General features: G+C 46.7%; 1 protein-coding gene across 1 annotated transcript in view; it reads right to left on the bottom strand.

The window, feature by feature from the left end:
* TLN2 (talin 2) overlaps positions 1–21,784 on the bottom strand; it is a 453,275-nt gene extending 431,491 nt beyond the window's left edge. The window contains exon 1 of the mRNA XM_036903054.2: positions 21,656–21,784. The gene's annotated coding sequence lies outside the window, so the exon portion shown is untranslated. The remainder of the gene's footprint in view (positions 1–21,655) is intronic.
* Between the last annotated feature and the right edge of the window lie 609 nt (positions 21,785–22,393).

Here is a 22,393-nt window from a genome sequence, read left to right as displayed (position 1 = left end):
GGAGGGAAAGGTCTGGTACCACTGACACTGTTGTGGCCAAAGTCAGGTGCCCAATGTCTACCACCAGGGCTTGGAGCCCTCAGAAGCTTTTCTTAGCTCTAAATTCAGAAACCTCCACCCAGACTGAATCCAGTCTTTCCAGAACCCAGATGCCAAGCCTGGGGTTCCCACTGTAAGGTGGGATCAGTCAAGGAAAACAATTTTCTGATCAAGTAATTGAAGCAACTTCCAAGAGGAAATTTGTATATATGAACAATCATCTAACTCAGTTTCTTGCAGAGTCCTTATTAAGGCCATGGTAAAACAATTTTCTAAGCTTCGTTGGGTATTAAAGGAAGCATAATATGTTTGATCTAAAAGACATATAAAGTTTTACCCCTTCCTCTAGAGAAAGCCCAGAAACTAAGCTGATGAGGAAACAAGATCCTTCCTGATTCTGACTGGAGAGGAAAAAAGAGACAAAAGTGTCAAACAAATCAAGTCAGGAGGGAGGGAGAACAATTAAGTGATTTTAATTAATTTATAGAGGCACGGTGAGCCAAATCCAAAGAGTGAGGATCACATAGAAACCATCAGATGCACAATTATCCCAAGACCTTCCTGCCTTAGGGGAGAAGAAGGAGGCTTGGCCAACAGGTGTCCCTAGAGTGGATGTCATAGCCAAGGCATTCCCCAACTCGAGCCCCAAAAGCTGTTTTGTAACTTGATGATCAGCATATATAGAGATTGGTTAGATGTCTGAGTCAGGCTGCACTTAGTGCCTGGTGAGGGTGTTCTGGGCATGGAAAGAGAAGAAACGGTAGCTTGGAACAACAGGGGGGAGAACAGAGCCTCCAAATCATGGGGTTATAGAACTCTAGTCCAACCTCTATCTTCAGATGAAGATCCAGTGGCCAGAGAGGAGAGGTAACTGTCTAAGGTCAATGTCTACACTGGAAGGTAGGAGCCCCTAGAAGCTAAGGGCAAGTCCTTATTCCAGGATACTTAAGCCACACTCACCAGGGCAAAGGAGCACAGCAGTTCCTTTAAGGTCAAATGATAAATAAGCCTCTCACAGCCAATCATCAAGGAAGATAATGCTCTATCTTCCAGTTTCCTGGGAGGGAAAGGGCCTAACTTCAGCTGTCACTGACTCCAAATTGCAACCCTTCCTCCAGTAGCAGACATGATAAATTTAGCAATTTTATCTTGAAGACATGAATATAATGCATTATATACACTTAGCTATAGAAAAGAGTAGGAGTTCTTTCCATCTTTGCAATCTCTCGCTTTGCGATCTTTGCAGCAGGCTACGTGTGATGTGAGTCCCTCTCTGGGTTAAGGCTTGCTCAATAATAAAACTGTTTTCTGTCTCTTCTGATTTTGTGGAGAGTATTCTGGGCTGGGAAGAGATTTTGTTTTTAATTCTATTTCCCCAACACTTCTCACAGTGTCACCCCAATCTACCCACACCTGATCTCCCTGAAGTTATTTTTAGGCCATTTTCAACTAAAGGGATATAAAGTTGTGGTTTTATGATGTGATTTACCTTATGGGCAGTCAAGGGTGCCCCTACAACTCACTCAGAGGGCCTAAAAGAAAAGTTGGAACTTGGTCTTCTGTATGTAGCTTGGGGACGATTAAACCCCATGCACCCCAAGGACCACAAATTCCAGGCATGGAAACAGTCCCACCGGGCCACAGAGCCCCTGAGCTGGCTGGCTCTAGCCCTTTGTACATACTGTGCCCTCTGCCACGAAAGCCTGGCAGCTGCCTCTCCGTCTGCGTAATCCCTATCAGAGCAGGAGGCCTGTCTTTCCTGCTCAGTGTGTTCCCCAGGATAGAGCAAGACATGAATGAATGGAAACCTTTAACTCAACTCTCCTCTTCTCCCTCAAAGTCAATACTATCATAACATTCAGTTTGTTTCAGTTGGAAACATTTGTTCCACCAGGAAATGTTTCTCAAACAGAGAGCTCTGTTTCAACTGGTACCATGAAAAAGTCCTTTCAAGAGGACAATGCTCATCAAACATTTTTACTATCACACAGCCAGCAGAAACACAGGTGAAAAACATCCAAGCCTTTCTTAGCTGAGCTCTTGCAATGATACACACTCAGCAGAAACCTGTCTCTCTGCAAGGCCCTCAGCTGGTTTTAGCACCTCTCCCACCTTTTTCTCCAAAGATCCATCACTGTCTATCCTTGACAAGAACATGACTGTCATAGGCATTCTTCAGAGGAAGTGCTCTTAAATTGACTCCTTTCTCAAGTCACAACCAGAACATACTTTTGTGGAGCCCAGTCTTTGGTGAGCTGGACAGTCCTATGCATCCAGACTGTGGGCCTACTGTTAATTATTCCTGAGCACTAATGGACATCTGACTTTATTTATCCCATTGACTTGGCCTGGGTTACCAGAACAAGAAACCAACCCAGTGTGAAATGCTTTGGGAAATGACCCACCTGACTGCACATTCAAACAGCTTTGGCTGCTTAAGAATTAGGCAGCAGGAGTTCTCAAACTGTACTGTGCATTAGAATACTCTGCAGAATTTGTGCAAACACCGGTTCTTAGGCCCCTGCCTCAGAGTTACGATTCAGTAGGTGGAGGATGCGGCTCCCTTTCTAGTAAGTTTCCAGCTGATGCTGAGGCTGCTCGTCTTGGGACCACATTTTGAGTAGCTTGATGAACATAGATCTCAGCCACCAGTTGAACAACACAGCCAGACCTGGCTTCTTATCAGACTGATAAGGCCTCAGCAAGATCAAGCCCAGTGGTTCTCAAACCCAAATCTCAAATACTGGTATTCTACCATTGAAATCAAAGTATGAGATTTCCCTCCAGTTTTCAAATCAAATTAAACCCTGGTACCACTGACTAGCTACTTCAAGTATAATCAGAAAGGACTCAATTTCCCAACAAATTATATGTTTTTTGTTAAGACTTCATTGAGACCAACCAATGTGACATATGATTAAGAATTTGTAGTGGCCTGGCTGACACGGCCAACACCACATGGAAGAAAACCGAAATTTAGTGCACTTGGCTTCTGGCTCAAGCTGGACCCCTCCAAGGCATCTCCTTTGACCACTGCAGCCAGATGCCCTAATCGTTGAACAACATGCCTTTTGGCTACTGGAGAAAAGAAGAGCTCAGTTGCCCTCAAACTCAATCCACTAGATAAAATAAAAAAGGCACATATATTAAACCTCTCTTTACATATGTATGTAATCTATTGCTAAACCATTTGCTATAACATTACAGTCTTCAGATTTTACACATAAGCAGTTAGGCATCACCAAAATGGCTACATCCTCCCCATGCTGCTGCACCAGAGGCCTTTAGGATTCCCTCTTCAAGCTAAAAGAATCATAAAGTTTCAGCCTTCCCACAATGTAATTTTAAAAATGTAATATGGTCCTGACCCTGTGGACCCTGGCAGAAACATAGAAATCCATGTCCCAGCTTTGAACACAAACATTGTGCCCACACCCAGTGCACAGATTTCCCTGTCCTATATGCCTTAAGTCACTTGATCTGGTGCCTCCAGCCAAAAGCAGCCTGGTGTCGCATCCCCCAAAACGGGGATGTTTACAGACGTGTGATGTTTTCTTCCCCAACTCTTATCCCTCATATGTATAAGATGGACTTAAGAAATGAAACCCGCAGATTAAAATATTTCAATTTCTTTAAAAAAACACATACACACAATGTTAGCTTTAAAAGGGGGGTAGAGCTGGCACATCTGGCTCCTATTATTGTACAGCTTCGTATCCTCAGCATCTTCCCTCCCAGAGAGAAGGCAGCAGAGCACAGGAACAGAGGCCAGAAGAACCCCGATCCCTGGACCCTGACCCAGATTCCACCACTAACCCAGTGTGTGACCTTGACCAGAGCTCCTGACCTCTCCAGGGTTCAGTGTCCCCAAGAGTCTGCCAGGTCACAGCACCAGTGCGAACAAGTAACGTGTTTCAGGTGTTGATGAATTTAGAATGACCTTCACTTTTCTGCTTGATTTTATGTGCAAAGATTCCAGTTCTCCTGGGAGAAGATAGCCACTGTTCTTTCTCTCTGGAGGCATCCCCATTCCCCTCCTCCCTGCCCTTCACTTTCCCAAGCCCGGTGGTGTCTCTGCCTCCCCAGTTCAGTTTCTCCTAGCAGGGCTGGGATGAGGAAAGAGCCACTAGGAGAGCTTCCCAAATGGGCACTGAGCTCTCTCCAACTAGTGTCTAGCACAGCAGGCCTTTCGTTCCTTGAATAAGCTTCTAGTTGTCTTTTCAGAAATGTGTGTGGACGCTTATTTCAAGCCATTTGGCAAGTGCGTCCAAGGGTATTTTCTCTAACATTGTACTTGGAGAAGGAGGATTTAAGAGTTAGACAGGGGAGCATTAGAAAAATTGCCCTGTGTTCCTGTTCTTGGATGGAGATAAAACAACTTCCTCAGGCACCCACCACTGGTACAGTGCAAGCCCCACAGGTCTCCAAGACCTCAAAATCGCTGGCTTTTACATGTGGACCTGAATCTACTCGCAGGGTCAGGGAGAAGGTGTCTGTGTATAAAATGAAACTTCTTGTGTCCAGGATTCTCACCTGGCCCTGATTGACTAGCTCACTGCACACATGTGGGTACTACATGGATGTTGACTCTATATAAAGAGCTCCACCAAGTGCTCTGGGTGAGACACGGTGGCATGGCTGCAAGGCTGCAAGAGAGCAGAGCAGAGGCTGGAGTGGGTGGCAGTGCCGAGGACAGAGACCCAGAGGACAGCTGTGCGGGATGGCTATGCAGGCAGAGAGGCCCAGAGGATGGCTGTGTGGGATGGCTGTGCAGAGAGGCCCAGAGAACGGCTGTGCAGACAGAGAGGCCCAGAGGATGGCTGTGTGGACAGAGGGGCCCAGTGGCAGAGACCGGCTTGCTGCACACACACTTGCTCTGATTGAATGGGATTCTAGTGACTGACCTGCCACTGTGAGAATAAAGTTGGGTATAACTCTTTCACCCCAAGAACGTTTTGCTGTCAATTTCTTTGGTCACATTGAATCCATAGCGAACTCGCCCGGGGCTGAAACCCATTGGCAAGACAGTGTCTTAGCAGGGTCAATGGGCACCAAGAATTATGAAACACATGGGTGGTCCCAGCAGTGCTCTGCTGTCCCCAGGCATCACTCTACCCAGGTGCAACATTAACAGAACAGTGAAGGCCCTGACATCAGGCTGGGAACAGATTCTAGAGCGAGAATCAGGATGGAGATATGGAATAAGCACTCAATCTGGAGTCAGAAAGCTGAGTTCAGATCCCTGTCTTACCACCTCCACTCTGGTTTAAAATGTTGACAGGTGTCCTTGCCCTAGAGGTAAGTCTTTCCCCAAATTTATTATGCAAACACATTCATCTCAGGTAAAATGCTGATTTCGGTATGTTGGGGTGAACCTGGAGAGTCCCAGGTTCCAGGCAGTGCTGCATTGCTAGTCCATAGATCAACTTGAAACAGCAAAGGACAAAGATTTATGATCAAATCCAGTGTTTCCCTAACATCCCTGGTAAGAATCACATGGAGTAACTGATAACTGCACAGATTCCAGTGCCTTCAACCAGACAGGGCAAGCCTGGTGAATGGTAAATTTAACAAGTAATCAGGTGAGTCTTATTATCAGAGAAGCTCAGGAAGCCACGTCAGCTCATCCGCATCTCTCATTTAAAGCTCCCACATGGCCAGTCGGAGCCCTCGTTTCCTTTCCATGTCTCTGTTCAGTTAGGTCTATTAACCTGGCTCCTGCTCCTGGGGGTCGCATAGCATATACTTGGACAGCTGAAGGCTCTCCCAAACTTCTCCAAGTCTTGGCGCACTTGGAGAACGATCAGGACCTGAGCTCTGCAGCCGCTGCAGGGCTGAGGAACCACTGCCGACATCACTGCCTGAGCACATCTGTAAGCCACACCTCAGCCCCTGGCTGGACACCCCTGCTCCCACCTCAGCCTCATCAGTCAGCGAGCAGAACCAACCAGCACAACCCCCCAATACATCCTGCGTTGTACTTAAGAAGATCCAAAGCGAGATGAAAAATGAACAAACTCCTATCCTGAGGTTGTCTATAAGGCTGGTTTTCACCAACAGCACAGAGATGAAAAATACAGACATCCATTTCCTCAACCTCTATAACATCACCACTAACTACCATGTGTCCAGAGGCATGAACAGCCTGCTTTACATTCATCTCATTGAATCCTGGCAACAAATCTTTGATTTGTGTGTTTTATTGAGGATACCAAGGCCAATAGAGGTTAGGTGACTTGCCCAAGGTCCTGCTATGAATGGTGGCCACTGAATAATAGGCTCTCACACGTGGATGACCCTTTGCAACTCACCCCTCTTCTGCTTTGTTTTAATGCCTCCAGCCCCCACACACCCTCCCAGCCTGCTGTCCACAAGGGCAGGTCTCAGGTGTGTTATGCTCCAGGCTGTAACCACCTTGCACCACACAGACACTCAGGAAAAGTTTTGCCAAACTAATGAAGACTTCAAATCCAGGGCTCCTCCACAATAACAGAACCGCAACAAGCATACAGGTGCACCCTGCTTTAAAACACTCCCAAGTAATAAAATAGGGATTTATCAGACACAATTTAGAGAAAGGGCAGTGGTAGGGCCCTTGCTTGGGGGTCAGAAGGCCTGGAGGATCCTTCTCCCACTGCCACCACCTTACCAACACCCGGACAAGCCACTTAATGTCTCTGCACCTCAATTTCTCCATCAACATGATGGTTTAATTCACCCCCAAACCTTTGTGAACTCCCACCATGGACTAGATATGGAGCTAAGAAGAAAATGACCAAGAGGAATGGCTGAGAGGCCAATTCCATCCCTCAGTAGCCCTGTGCCACTCCCAGTCCTCCTGCCCCACCAGGCCCCGGGATGAGGCACACAGAGCAGTTTTCAACAAGTGTGAAACAAACTGGTCCTGGGGAATCATTTTTATCACCAAAGGAAACTTTCCTTAGTAAACTAATTCACAAAATGGATGGCTAAAGTGACAAGTTCCCCGATATACTTTTTGAGTGGGTTATTGAAGTATTACTATGCACAGTAAATTTCACCCTTTTTAGATGTACGGTTCTATTCATTTTGACAAACACATGCAGCAGTTCCTGGCAACAAATCTTTGATGCAGCGGTTCCTGCTGCAGTTTTAAAAATAGTTTATCACAAACTTTTTTTTAAGAATACATTTTATAAAGTGATGTGGGCATGCATGTGTCAATGATACAAAATTAATTTTAGCTTCTCTTTCTAAAAGTGAAGGTCCCCATTCTGCCAGAAGGAAGAACACAGCACTGAAACTCTTCTCTCCAGAGAGGAAAACAATCAATTTGAAGAAATATCTTTAAGATCTGGAGCACAGAATACCAAGATCTACTGGTCAGTGCAATTGAATCCCCTTTACGAGTAGGAGAGAGTCCCTCCGCCCAGCCCTCCCTCTCTCATATGAAGGCATTTACCAATCTTTTTAATATGCACAGAGCCCAAGAGCACAACCGTATTTTACCCAAGGTCATCCTTAACCACCTGTGCAGCTTAAAACCACAAAGCCTCCTTGAATGAACTCCAAAAATCTATAGTAAGTTTCACATATTATCAGCATTCCAAAGGAATTTACGTGGTCAAGGCACATAACTTTTGTTTTAAGACTTATCTTACAATGAATTGTATAAACTTATGTAAAAAGGGGGAGGGGCTTGGGGGATGAGAGAGGTAGTTATTCAAATAGAACTCTAACAGTCTGTTCATCCCTGCTTCAGAATGAGGTTCTGGTAATTTCAGACTAGACAACAGCATTATTAGCAAGAAAATGGGAAGAATTTTTTTGTTTCTTTACAGCAGAGTAATTACTGCCATAAACAATCAATCTAACATGTTTACAACCTTACTACGTGGATAGCTTCTGGTATAAAGAACTGATTTCCAAGCCTGAGCTCAGGAACATCCCGACTTTGGGGTATACCTAAGAATCTTCTGATTATGAAAACCACACATTTTTGAGCTCCACACAGACCTACCAAATTAGAATCTCTGGGCATAAGGCAGGTAGTGTTTGACCTTAATCCCAGGTAGCTCTAATGGTGGTGACTAAGGACCACACTCTAAGTAATGCAGCCCTAGCTAAAAGAGCCTGGGTTTTGTTACATCATCACTAAAATAAAGATGGTAAAATAACTTGGACACTGATTTTCAGTGTGGGTTATAATCTATAGGTTAAAGACCAAGGCTTAGAAATATTTTCACTTTTCAGATAGACCATCATTGTAGTATCAACAGATCAAACTACACAGTGACAATTCTTCATTCATGTTTGGTTGCCTGCTCTCAGTGCGGTCCCCAGAGCAGCAGCTCAGGAGTCCCGAGTCCCACCTTAGAGAGCAAATCCCTGGGGGTGGGGTCAAGAGCGCACGCTGTAAAATATCTCCAGATGATCCTTCTGCGCTGCGCATGCCCCAGCATGTTTTAGTTAATGTAAATACATTTTATAACAATAAATACTTACCACATATTTTCTGGCTTTGTCCTCTTGCTGGTTTTATTTTTGTTTTGATAAAGGATGTAATGTTTATTTATTACCACCTCTTTCACCTTCTCTTCTGTCTCCTCCCCACTGTGGCAAGAGGTGCATCTGTGCAGCACAGAACATTCAAGCCAGATTTATTTCCCACCAGCTGAGGTTCAGTTAGCACAGCCTGGGCAGCCAGAGAGCTCAGACCCTGCCCTTCAGTATGGTGGCAGGGATAATATATAAGAAGGTGATCCCCTTGGGCTCTAAGCACCCCCTGATTCCAGTGAGCACCTTTCCATGATGCCTCCTAGGGCTTCCTATATGCAAGCCAGCAGACAAAAACATCAGATGGGAACTTGGTAGTGTTGGTACCATGTCCCTGATAGAGTGTATTCATTCTCACATTTTGGAGTGTATCAAAATCTCCCGGGAAAACAATACAACACAGACTCCTTGGCTGAAACCTCAGCTTCTGATTCAGTAATATTCTAGAGGGTCTCCCAAGTCTGTATTTTCAACAAGTTTCTCAGGAGAGTCTTATATGTATCAATGTTTGAGAATCACTGGTGTTATGGAAGAAACATATGGGACGGAGTAGAAAATCTAAGCTTGGGTCAAATTTATCCAGTAAGCCTTAGTGTGTAAACGTTGGTACACATCAACTTCCTCAAAGTAGAAATACCACCTGCCTTGTAGGGCTTTTTTGATGGCAATATATATGCAAGACTTAGGAAAATGCAAAGTGCCAAGTAGGTCAGTAAAACTGGCAGGTACAGAATTCCATAACTATTAGGGACTAGGGTCCCCTTAGCCTAAAAAGGTTACTTCACCAGCAAGCACTCCACGTCAGATTCAGATTCTGAGGCATAAGTCGGTTGACAGTCTGTGCTGTGTTGATTTGTGCCCCTCAAAATATGCTAGAGCCCTAACTGCCAGTACCTCAGAATGTGACCTTATTTGGAAACAGGGTCTTTACAGAGGTAATAAGTTAAAATGAGGCCATCAGGGTGGGCCCCCATCCAGTATGACTGGTGTCCTTGCAAAAAGGAAAATTTTGAACACAGAAACAGACACGCACAGGGAGAAGACAGACATCTACAAGCCAAGGAGGGAGGCCTGGCCCTGATTCTTCCCTCAGAGCCCACAGAGCCCTCAGAAAGAGCCAGCCTGCTGACACTTTGATCTCAGACTTCTATCTTCTGGAACTGAGACAACCCGTCTCTGTTGTTTACACCTCCAGGCTGTGGTACTGCGTAAAGGCGGCCCTAACAAACTCGCACAATCCATCAGCTTCCAATTCGAAAGGAAAGTTCCTTTTGTGAAGGACATGTGGACCTACCTGATGCTTCTCAGATTCCACAGGGCTTGTTCTAATATCTTCACCAGGTACATTTACATAAACTCCACGCAAGTTGCATAGAAACTACTTGTCAGGTTAGCGCCCGCTCGGAGGGAACAGGACATCACTCAAGCTCTGCTGTGCAGAGCCTGTAGCAACGGTCACAGAATCAGAGCTCCAGACACCTGCAAGCTCACTAGCAAGCATTGGCAAGTGACTTACCAAGTGATGCCCCTTACAAAACTGTCCAAGCCCATCCCTGCACAGCCAACTTCCTTTCTCCTGTCAGAGCAGCTTTCCTGCTCGGCTCCCGGCTACCAGCTGGTCTGGAGCTGGCGAGCGACCCTCAGCGCTCAGACACCGAGGGATTCTAATCAAGAGGACATGGGAAAGGCCCTCAAGAGACGATTTTCTCGCACTGAATGCAGCTTTCCTTCTCACATAAGTAGGACAGAACACATTGGGAAAATGCCTCTAAAGAAACTAAAAGGCCCTTTCGATATGCATTAAGACTGGAACCCTACAGGGTCTTATTCAGTAACTTGAGGGGCTCTGGGAGAACAAGGAGCAGACTGACCCTGTTGAGATGGTTGTCCTGCAGCAGAAAGGAACCACCTCTGTGTGTCCAGTGCACAGACCAGCAGACATTCCCCCCATGGGGTGACTATCCCCAGGGCCCTGGCTGCCGCTGCCCCCTACACACCATTGTTGGGCAACCTCTCCTAGGAGCCACCCTAGGGAAATTTTTTTAAAAAACAACAACATAGGTGTCCAGGTCCCACTCTCAGAGATTCCAAGTCAGTGAGTTCGTCAAGGTTTAGGAACCAGTGTTCCTATTTCTGATGCACACCTGGGACCAAGAACCATGGCCATGAATTAAAGTCAAGGTCCAACCAGACATCCCAGCGAAAGGAGAAAGTACACGGTGGTGGTCAGGAGAGTGGGATTCCAGTCCAGCTTTGCCAAGTGATGCCCGTAAGTCTCTTCTTTCTGAGACGCAGTTCTTTCCCTGACAAAGGGATAAACTGACCTAGAACCATTCAGGCCTCCCTTTTTAAGAAATAAACTTCCCTGGAATCACCCTAAAATGTCCCATAAAGATATGTGCCCTTCCTTCTTGTATGGACTAGACGTTTGTGCTTTTATGTTTTGTTCCTGTACCTTAGGCTGCCCTTGAATGACGTGTTACCCTTTAACCCTGTGGGGAAGGGCCCAGGAGTGACAGGTGCTGAGCCCAAAAGACAGTCCTTCAAGGAGAAAACTAAACCTCTTAAAGTGGCCTCAATGGAATCTCTCAAACCCAGGAATAACCCACATTCCCCATACAAGATTTGCCATGCATGACCTCAGGCCACACTCAGGAAAATCTTCACTTTCGACAAGCTAGGTCCTGGACAAGGGTGTCAAGTAATTAAATGGGCTATCTTAAAGTAAGGCAAACAGAAAGAGAAGAGAGGGGTCTTAATTTAAGCACACAAAGCCTCGGGGCTCTCCACCTTGGGTGCCTGAGAGAGCACTGCTGTGGGAACCATGGAACACGCCCGCCCATCTGCAGGAATTCACTCCGCCATGGTCTCAAACACTGCATGAGAAAAAAGGACATCGCACCATGAGGTTACGTGGGCTCTGGGGATGAGTGGCACACCAGAACAATCCACCGGAACACTAAGGTCAGTGGTAAACACTTCAGACAAGTGAATTTACTGTCTTCAACCCAGTGACAACAGTTACCCAACAGACTGCTTAAGTGCCCCTAGGGCTTCAGAGATAAAAGTAAGAGGGGAATCATTCATCTCCATCTAGCTGTCCCTGCAGGGACCTTCTATCACTCAGCAAGTATTTAGCAAGGGTGTGCTTCATTCACTCAGTACTTGAATTTCTAACTCTCAGCACATGACCTCAAAAATACTGCCCTATGAGACACCGCTTCTGCACCTCGTTATTCTCCTCCTTAGACCAACCTGGGCAAGATTACTTCTCCCTCACCCAAGGCAAACTAGCTGGTTACACAGGTAGTCTTCAATTACTCATTAAAAAATTTTTTTTGCTGAGGACCCACTGTGTGCTTGGCATTGTTGGGGACAGTTGGAGACACAGCACCAGAGATGATTTCTCATGGATCTCATATTGTATAGTGCTATGACGCAGGCAATAAATGAATTATGAACAATAAATGATATGAAAATTTAAAAGGAAGAGGTTGAGGCAAAGGCTGGGGGATGCCAGCCCATGCGGAGGGGACACTGGAGCAAATTCCTAAATGAAGGGAAGTGGAGAGAGTGCCTGCAGTGCCTTGAGAACCAGGGTGCGGAGAACAGGGGAGCTAGAGTCCCAGTGGCCTCGGGCCTGGAGGGGGAACCAGGTGGGGGTGGGCATGGAAGGTGGGTGCAGGAAGTGTGGTTTTGGGGAATGTGGGGGGGTGCAAAAGCTGGACTCGAGTGGGTTCAAGACAGGATGAGGGAGGAAGTGGAGCAGAACGCCTGACAATTCTTTCAGAAGCATTTACTACAAGGGAGGCAGAATCTAAGGGCAGCTGACGGGATTCGGGGTCGCGGTGTGTCCTGGCTGCTGCTTTCCTCAGGATGACAGATACTACAGCTTTTCTGTCATGGGGATCATCCGTCAGAGGGAACAGTGACAACGCAGAAGGGGCAGGACATACAGACAGGGGTGAGAGCCCTGCGTGCCCACAGAGCCCGGCTCCAGTGCCCAGGGGCGTGCGATGCTGTGTGGTTACATTGCAGGCTGGCAGCAGACTCGCCACAGGAAGGTGATAAAACTAGTTTCTAATTGCTTCCTTTTTCTCAATGAAATAGACCAAGTCATCATCCAAGAGTGGGCTGGGCACAGGAACATATGGACCCAGCTGTGCCAAGAGACCCCTTGAGGTTTGTGGTCATGAATCAAAAGGGAGATGACACAGAAGGCTGTGTGTTTTCTCCAGCCATGTTCATCAACCTGAGGCAGGAGCCGGGTGGGCGGACGGTGGGTTTTCTCAAGACAGTGAGATGAAGGGGGAAAGGGTCAAGGGAGCTGAGGGAGTCTGCAGGCAGGGTGAGCTGAGAGCTGGGGGTGGGGCTGTCATGAGGACAAGAAAGAGAAAACGGACAATGAGAAAGTGAAGAGTCGCCAGGTCAGAGCCCCTTGTAGGGTGAAGGCTGAGTGGGGCTGGGAAGTGGAGAAGGAAGTAAGATGAAAGAGAAGAAGTGGGGGTCTGCCTGGAATGCTTGTCAAGATTTCGGTGGAGGTATATTTATAGGTAATGATGAGGTCTATAACCATGTTTTTCAAGTGACAGGTTGCAGGTTTAGTGAGTAGTGAAATCAATTTAGTGGGTCATGATCAGCAATTTTTTTTAATGAAACAGAAGGTCTAAGAGCACATTATACCTAGTAAGTGTACATACTGTTTTGGGAGAAGAGTTTCAGTCACATGATGTTTTTGTACTGGGTTATCCTGGAAGATGTATTTCTCCCGTGGATTGGGGTTACAGATAAAAACTTCAAGGACACTAGGGCAGAGTGTCTCAATCTTGGCAGTGCTGACATTTTAGGCCACATAATTCTTAGGGAGCTGCCCCATGCATTCTAGGATTTTGGCAGCATCCTTGCTAAATGCCAGTGGCACCCCTCCCAGCCTCCCTCCCAGTGACAGAGAAAAATGTCTCTAGATGTTGCCAAACAGCCTCTGGGTGGTCCAGAGAGAACCGTGGGGAGATGGCCGAGGGAGGGTAGAGAAAAAGATGATTGGGAGTTGGTCAAGGGATTGAGCTGAGTGGACAATCTGCAAAGGTGCCCAAGTCACCAAAATGTTGACAGCAACATTCTACTCTGTTTAAAACTTCTGATTATCAGGAAAACTAATAAAACATATAGAATTAAGCAGGAAAAAATGTTTTTAAACATGTTTATAAAATTCTATTCTCTTTCCTGTAAATTAAGGTATATAAAAGTATAAAATAATAAACTAACCTACAGCCCCAAATTATTTTAACAAACATATAGTTTGTTAGATATAGTTTGTGAGATAAGGATTACAGAAGGAAAAGCACACCGCATTTATTGTGGCATATATGGAGACGTTACTGTCTTGATATTGATTTCAATATTTAGAAAAATATAAATGCAAATATATATCTGGTAAACCACAATTTAGGCAGTAATAAGATTTATAATGTTTTCTTATTATAAGAGAAATATACCCTAAAATAGGTATAAAAACTTGGAAAATACCAAAAAGTATTTTTAAAATTTTAGAACATCTATTATCTCACTACCCAGGAAAAAAAAGAAAGTGTTTGGTTTGTTCCTTTCTGGCAAAAATAAATAAATAATGATTTTGAAACCTGATGGGAAGGGGTACTATGGGCCATATGAGGGAAAGTGACCCAGACAACTGTACATGGTGTTGTCTACACTGGCTACACATTAGAATTCCCTGCAGAACTTGCCCACAGTGTCCAGGTCCTGCCAACCCAGCCACATCAGAGCGCCTAGATGATGCCAACGCGCAGCCCCAGCAGAGAGCCCCACAGAAGGGACCCACTCCTAGTGAGCCCAGCTTAAGTACGACCTCCTTTATGAAACTTCTCTTCCACTTCACTTTTTTTCATACACCCCACTACTGCTACCCATTTGGCTGTGCTACAACTTACATGTGAAATCATTAGAAACAAATAAAAGGCACAATAATTGAGAGGCTAAAAAGAGAACAAGTTTTCATCTGCTAAAGAATTTTAGAATTAGGAGGTCAGCGGGGAGGGGAGTCTTTCAGGGAAACTTCTTACTGAGCTTTGGGTCATCCCAGCCCCTTAAGGACATCCAGACAAGTGAGGGTCTCCAAGGACAGCCAAGCATTTACGTGTCACTAATAAGCACTGTTAGAAATGTGGCCTCTCTGGCAACACTGTAATAAACCCTTGTTGAAATTCATGGCTATTGCACTTAATTTCCCCCCCAAAATGCACCAATGATCAGATTACAATGCAATTTAAACAACATGTATCATCTGGCCACCATCTTCTTCATAATACCATTTATATGTACACAACTTTAAATTAAAAGATATCAATGGCATCAAATCCTGAATATGTATGTATGCATGATGAAGCAGCAAAAAATAACAAAAACAGGAACCAGAAAACCTCTAACAGTCCTCTTGGCTTTTCCAAGAGAATCCATTCCAGATATTCAAAACAATATCCATTAACTGACTTTCACTGTTGATCGAACAAACATCTATTGATAAAATATCACTCAATCTCCTAACACATACACCAGATACAGACAGTTATATAGTATAGTCCAAATATTTATTTTTCCCAGCTTGATGAAATTGATAACATTGAGCTAACTTGCCTTGATTGGCCTTCTAATTTTCATTTGTGATAGGGTAGAGTACTGGCTGGCCAAGCACACAAGAACTGCAAATCTGAGCAAGCCATCTCCTCTAAACCAGTGGTTCTTAAAGTGTGGTCCGTGACCAGCATGATCAGCATACTTAGGAACTTGGTAAAAATGCAGATTATCAGTCCCTACCCAAGACTTGCAGAATCTTCAATTCTGGCCCAATGACCTGGGTTTTAACAAGCCCTCTGGGTGATTCTGATGCACTCGAATCCAACCACGGGTCTCAAATTGTACAGCAGAGCCCCAGCTTCCAACAGGTGAAGATTCTGAGTCTCCCAGCAGGATTTACAAGGTCACTTGGTATGTAGTTTTAAAAATGTCGATGGAGATTCCACTGTTTTTGAAAGTTTAGTTTTACTGGTAACTGCCAAGAACTCATAAGTTCTATCAAGTTTCAAAACTCACAGTAAGAGGCAGGATTGAAAGTGATACAGACGAGGCAATCAGCTAAGCTGGGGGTAGTGTGGAAGGAGACCTGGATTCAGTCGCCAGCCCAGCCATTAAGCAGCACCTCTCTGGGCTTCAGATTGGGAAACCAAGTCTGAGAACAGGCTGCTGATATCAAGGAAGACGGCACTTTGCCAAAACACCTCCCCTGCTAGGACTGCCATTGGTCTTCCCCCAGAATCGGATCACAGGAAGTCAGGGAAAGGGGAGTGCTTGCCAAGAGTTTTCATGATCTCTTATTTTCACTACTCTTTGGGGGCACAGAGGTAAACAGCTTTTCCTGAAGCCATCCTTTATATGGAAGGAATTTACTCAAAATTGGCAAACCACAGGATTTGTGAAGATAATTATCTGAAAGTTTCCAAGATGGAGATTGCTGCAGAAGGCATCAGAGAAAGCAGGCATGATATTGCTCAGCTTTTGTTTCCAAAATGATTCCATATCAGTTTCTAACCAAGTAACATTTTTAAGTGTTTTCTTATAGAAAAGCTTAATGTTTGAGCAAGTAAACCAATCGAGGTGTATAGGGAGCAAGTTAATCACCACCCCTTTCCCACAGCCAATTTTAAACATTATTGAGTTTTGTGTGTCTTTCCCCATTTTTCTCCAAGGTCATACACATAGAGCTTCTTCTTTTTTACAATCAGAATAAGATCACACTACATATGATACTGTGCAACTGGATTTTATTTACATTTACTGTATCGTGAACATCTGTGGGGAACTGCCTATGGCCAGGATCCTCACCTGACTCTAAACTACTTGATGATGTAATTGGCCTCCTGCCAGGCTACTGCTTCCACACCTGTAGGCAATAAGCTGTTTTTGATTGAGTCACTATACAAAGATCACTGTCCAGGGCTCTGAGCAGAGGCACATTACAGACCTGCAGACCTGCACACTGATGGATGTAGATGTGATTCTAGGGCTCCGCCTATGCCTTGAGAATAAAGCTCGGTATAAACCCTTTTACCCAAGAACATCCCATTTGTCATTTCTCAGTCTCACTGAATCCATAGTGAACTTGCCTGGGGCTGAAACCCTCAGGCAAGGCAACATCTCTTGCAAAAAAATCCTTAGTATGGCTATACCCTATTTTATTCATCCTACTGATTAACATTCATGCTGCTTCTAGGTTATTTACTTTAATAATCCTGCAATAAACATCCTCACACACAGCTCCTTAATGTTTATGTTTTTTATTTCTGCAAGACAGGACTCCAAATATGGGACTGCTACATCATATTGTCATGTACCTACAAAACTTTTGCAGAAACCATCTGTTTTCCCTAAATGTTACAATTCATATTCCTACCAAAGAGTTGCCCCAACACATCTAATAAAGGATGTTACCACTCTTAAAAAGTGGGTCAGTTGCATAGACAGAAAACTAATCTCTTTGTTTTTTCATTTTCATTTCCCTGACCATTAGGGAGGTTGAGAATTTTTCCCATTTTTATTGACCATTTGTAATTCTTCTTTTGGAGATTGCCTGTTCATATCCTTTGCTCATCTTTCTATAGTGTTGTCCTTCAAATACTATTTAATCACACACTCATCTCCCACCCTAATCTATTAGATAGAGAAAGTACAAAAGAGTGTCATCCCTTTGGAATTCACTGTGTGTGGTGAGGGTCAGGAATGTCTTCTTAGTAGCAAGTACATGGGAAGCCTCAAAACCAAGTGCTGAATAAGTGAATAGTAGACTTAAGAGAAATTCATTTGTTAAGACTGAGGCTATAAAGTAAAAGGAAACACAAATATTAGTTACTTTTCTGCGTACTCAGAACAGCACCACTTTGGATGAAATTAAATTGTTGGTTAAAGAAGAAACAACACTACGGTCTTGGCACTGACTCTGAAAATTCCCTATGAAATGGGCAGCAAACGAGCCCAACCCTAATTCACAGTTCTGGGTGACATATCAAGGCTTTCACAACCAAAAAATTTTGTACCCAGCCTTGTCCATCATTTCTCATTCAAATGGCACCTCCCACTGAGCCAAAGGTTATGAGGATGGTGAATGAACAGGAGAAACCTACCCTAAGCATTTTGTTTCTTTTTTGTTGTTGTTTTTTTTTTTTACTCCACCCCCTCGAAGATTTTTTTGCCTCTCAAAATCTCCCGCTTACTGGGAAGAGCAGTGTTGGGAGGGCCTGCAGGGGGAGTCTGATAATTCAGATTCTTTAACTATTTTAACTTTAGGCAAAATGGGTGGTTACACCCACCATTTATCCCTATTATTTGTAATAGTTCTTTCAGCAGTTGTTTTAACTAGTCTCCTTATTATATATAAAAGTAATAGGATTAAAAGTTCTGGGAGAAAGTGCTGTAATTAAAAAGGTACCAGTTGGGTATGTTAAGCTGTAATTCTGGTCCTCTTTATTAAGTTTTCCTCCTTGTCTTTAAAATTCCTTAGACCCAATAAAAATAACTTTCAATTATTTAACTCTTTTTAGTACTTCCTGTATTGGCTAAACACCACCCCAAATCTCCAAGAAAACATTATGACTCAAAAGTTCTGGGGCAATAATGTCACAGATCACAAGTTTCAGACGCTGCTCCAAGAGTCTGGGCATGCCACACCACAACACGCACAACACAAAACAAGGCCCGGTAAATTGACAGACAGCTCTTCAAAACTTAGAAGCATTTTCTAACCTTTTGAAGTGACAACATCTTCTTCAGGAAATAAAGGAAGAACTTTCATCAAACCATGAAGTTGTAATAAGAATCAGTCAAGAGGCAACAAAGCACAATTTATAACACTTTGTTAAGACAGGCATAAGAAACTAGATAAATATTAAAGCAATGAACTTGGGAATGAAGATTACAGGGTTTGCAATAAAACTTCTTTAATTTTTTATTTCCACTTTACTAAGAAAACTTTTTTAAAGTTAATTTCTATTATATAACATCTAGCACAGGCACAAAAGTATGTGACATATATAGTTATGTAGCATAATGCTAAAATGAATAAATACATGCTAACATGCATTTTTTTTTCAGAGTTGCTGAAAGTTTAGATTGTTCATGACTTGTAACCATCCTTAACTGCTCTTGGGGATGAATGATCTGCTGGGAGTGAGGGTGGGAGGAGCAGGGGAATCAGTATAATTTTGAGGTATTAAAGATAGAAACTGGACTAGGAAAACACACACACACACACATCTTTCTAAAACCTGACCACCCAAAAATACTCTGGGGAACAGTGTTTGAAAAACCCTGCACAAGTTTGACAGTAAGTGAATACAAGACACACACCAATATGCCTATACCTGTAAAGAATATCCCCATCCAACAGAGTCATGCTCACTTTCCCTTCGGAGGTTGAAGCACAACATCAATGCCAAAAATGCAAATAACTCAACTATTTCCTTGATAATGAGTGGGTACAAAGGCTGAGAGAAAACAGTGACTTGCCCAGTCCAAGGAGGCTTGTGTTTCTGCAATTCAAGGTACCACCTCTAAGACTGGGAACCTCACAATATAGATGGGCATTTTCTGCAGCTGATTTCTCTCCAAAATTGGTTATGCTAATTTTAGATAAGCACACCTTGGACTCTGGGTGTTTTCCACAATTCTTGGACTCAATGAAAGAGAAAATAGCATTCATGCAGATATCCCTCCTCTCTCAAGGCTATTTGTTATTTCGACTGCCCCGATTTTCCCATAGATATCCCAAATCAGCATCAAAGAAGATAACATCTTGTAAACTCCATGGCTGACATTCACCCTGGGGGCACTTAATGAGGTGGAGGAGGAAGAACCGGTCTAATCCCTGACATCAGGGAGCCTATTCCCAGAAGAAAGCTTCCCCCCATCTCCGCCCACCCCACCCCTACTTCTGTGATCCCTTGAATTCTCTCCAATGATGAAGCCCCAAGTGCTGACATGACCTCAATACTGTGGCATCATTTCAGTAAGACGCCAAGGAAAAAGACTGGCACATTCCTGCACTCAGCGGATTGTAGGTCAGCACACACGCCCTTCCCTTGCCCCTTCTCAAAGCAGAGACCACAGTCTCTTTAAAAAAAATAAAGGTTCCCCAGGGCCTGACTTCCAAGAGGTCGCTGACTCCAAGCTCTGGAGCAGAAAGGATAGCGCGCAACCTGACGGATGCCACAACGCCGTGCACCCAGGCACTAGTAAAAGCCAAAGTAGGTGGTACTTAGAGCCCCAGGGGGGCTGTAATTTTTGTATTTTGGGTCGATTTCTCCAGGACATCGTCCCTACCCTCCTGTTCTTTAACTGTGTCTTGGACAACGCCGAGAACTTGAGCTCATTCCTCTCTCATCTTCTGGAAAAGACTGGAGATTAATTTTCACCGCGAGACCCAGGGATTCTGAATCAGCTCCCTATCCCCGAATCGCCGCAGCTCCTCACAGGCAGCAAAATTCCAAGTTTCCCCACGCGTCCCCTGAAGCCCCAACTTCTGGAAACGCCCCCCTCACCTCGCCTCCGAGAGCTGGCATCGCAGCCAGGGCTGAGCACGCAGTCGCGGGCGCTGCTGCTGCTGCCGCCGCCGCAGCCCGGGAGGGATAAGAGGCTCCGGCTGGTCTTCGGCCCCGGGGCGGCCCCAAGCCAGGCCCTCGGCCCGGATCCGCTAACCCGGGCGCCTCCCCCTGCTCGGGGAGTGAGCTCCCGCGCCCTGCGGGGCGCCCAGGCGAACCCTCGGGCCGGGAGAACGCTCGGCACCCGGCGCCGGGCGGGTGGGTGCCGCCGAGCGCCCGACTCCGGCGGAGCGCCGGGGCGGCGGGGACGGGGGGCGGGCTCCCTGCGCCTCCGAGCTCGAACGCCGCGTCTCGGCGGGACGGGGGAGGGGGTGAGCGGGGCGCGCAGTCCCCGACCGCGGCTCCCGGCCCCCCACCCGCGCCGGGCGGGCCTGGTCCGCGCTGCAGCCCGCGCGCCCTTGCGGGGACAGCCGCCGTGCGCGCCCTGCGCCGCCGCCTCCGTGCCGACCTCGGCGCGCAGATTCCCGGAGCAAACCGCTCCTGCCCCTTCTGTGGGGGCGCAGCGCTTTCCCAGGGCCCCGGAAACTGGTCGGTCCCTGCCCTCCGCAGCCAGGACACACTGAAAATATGGCGCCCTCCAACGTCGTTCCTCAGTCCCCTCAGGGAACCCCGAATTGCCGGTCTCCAGAACCCCCAGCTCCCAGTGGGCGCGAAATTTCAGCTCGTGGGGCCGAGGAAGGAGAGAGCACCGCTCTTCCAGTGCGAGGGCAGCGGCTCTGAATCCAAATCCTGCTCTGGCTCTCGGCCAGGCGCTGCCCCCTTCCCTCAGCGACCAGCACTTTGCTGGTGGCAAGATTGCCAAGTAAAGGAGGGTCGTGGAATCGGCAGGTCTGAGAGTCCAGGACTGGATGAGCAGGAGCTCCGCACCCGCGGGCTGTCTTTGCCTGGAGCCTCGGACGGAGACTTGTTTGCAAAGTGGCGCTGGAGTCGGGACGGCCAGCGCTGGAATGAAGCCGCTCCGCCCGCGCCAACTCTTCTGGCGCGGGGGCCCAGCCGGGGCCGCGGGGACACTCCATGCAGACGGGGCTGCTTTTCAAAGCCCAGTTACCGGAAACCCGGCGGGAGCCCCGGAGGGGGACCGGCTGACCACCGCCAGGAACCCTTTCTCGAGAGCCGGCTGCAGGGCTGTTTGCAAACAGCTCTGCGCCCAGGTCGAATGCAGTAAAACATACATATGCAATAGACAGGTGCATGAATTTTATTTTATTTTTATTTTCTGCAAAAAGCCCTCTTAGAACATCAAATCTGGGAGCTTTGCGGATTTTTTTTCTGCATTGGTATCACTCATGGGATGAAAAAGGGAAGGAAAAACCACCCACATTTTCCTTCTGTAGAGGGGAGGGAAAAGACACGAGAAATTCATGCAACGTGCAAGCAGCTGGAGGAAGAGGAAAACCCGACTGAGCCGTGCGCCTTACCGGGGGATGCATTTACTGTCTCATTGCAGAGCGCCTGCCCTGGAGTGCAGCCGGCGTCCCCCCGCACGCCCGGCGACCGCTCCGCTCCCGCAGCTGCCTCAGCCGCTACCGCCGCTGCTGGCTCCCGGCGCGGAACAAGAGCCGAGGGCGAGCGCGAGCGCGAGCGCACGGCCCGCGAGCGCCGGGAGGGCAGGAAGCGCGTCATCACTCGGGGACGGCGCGGCTCCGGTCCAGCGCGGCGTCGCGCGGCACGCGGGCTGGGCCAGCACGGGCGTCCGTGGGCCTCTCCTGGGCACTGCCCCGCGGCCGGAGGCGGGGAGGGTCCGCGAGGGGAGGCGACGCGCCGGCCGATCTCTCTCGGGGAGAAGGGGGCGCAGGGTGCCCTCGGCTCCCCAGAACTCGGGCTCCGCTGGAAGCGGGGGTTAGGGGTGCAGGAATCGAGGCGTCCATGTAATGGGGCCCTGGGCCCCCAGAGCGCCTCCCGACGGCGACGGGCCAGGCCCCGAAGGGAGCGCGGTGTGGTCCCGACGGAGGACCGCGGCGGGCGATGGGACCCCACTGCGGTGCTGTCGGCGAGAACCGGCAGCCGGGTTGCACTTGGCCGCACTTGTTGAACCCACGAAACTTGCTATTTGAAAGTCCAGGCAGATTACAGAGGGTTTTCGAGAACGGCTTTAGTGTGAGGGGCGCACTTTCTTAAGTTCATATGAAAAAAAAACGTTTCTCCTGCCTACTGTG

This window comes from Manis pentadactyla, chromosome 11 (genome assembly GCF_030020395.1).
Source record: "Manis pentadactyla isolate mManPen7 chromosome 11, mManPen7.hap1, whole genome shotgun sequence".
Lineage (NCBI taxonomy): Eukaryota > Metazoa > Chordata > Mammalia > Pholidota > Manidae > Manis > Manis pentadactyla.
The sequence above is the reverse complement of the archived record's forward strand: the minus strand, read 5'-3'. Positions and strand labels throughout refer to the sequence as shown.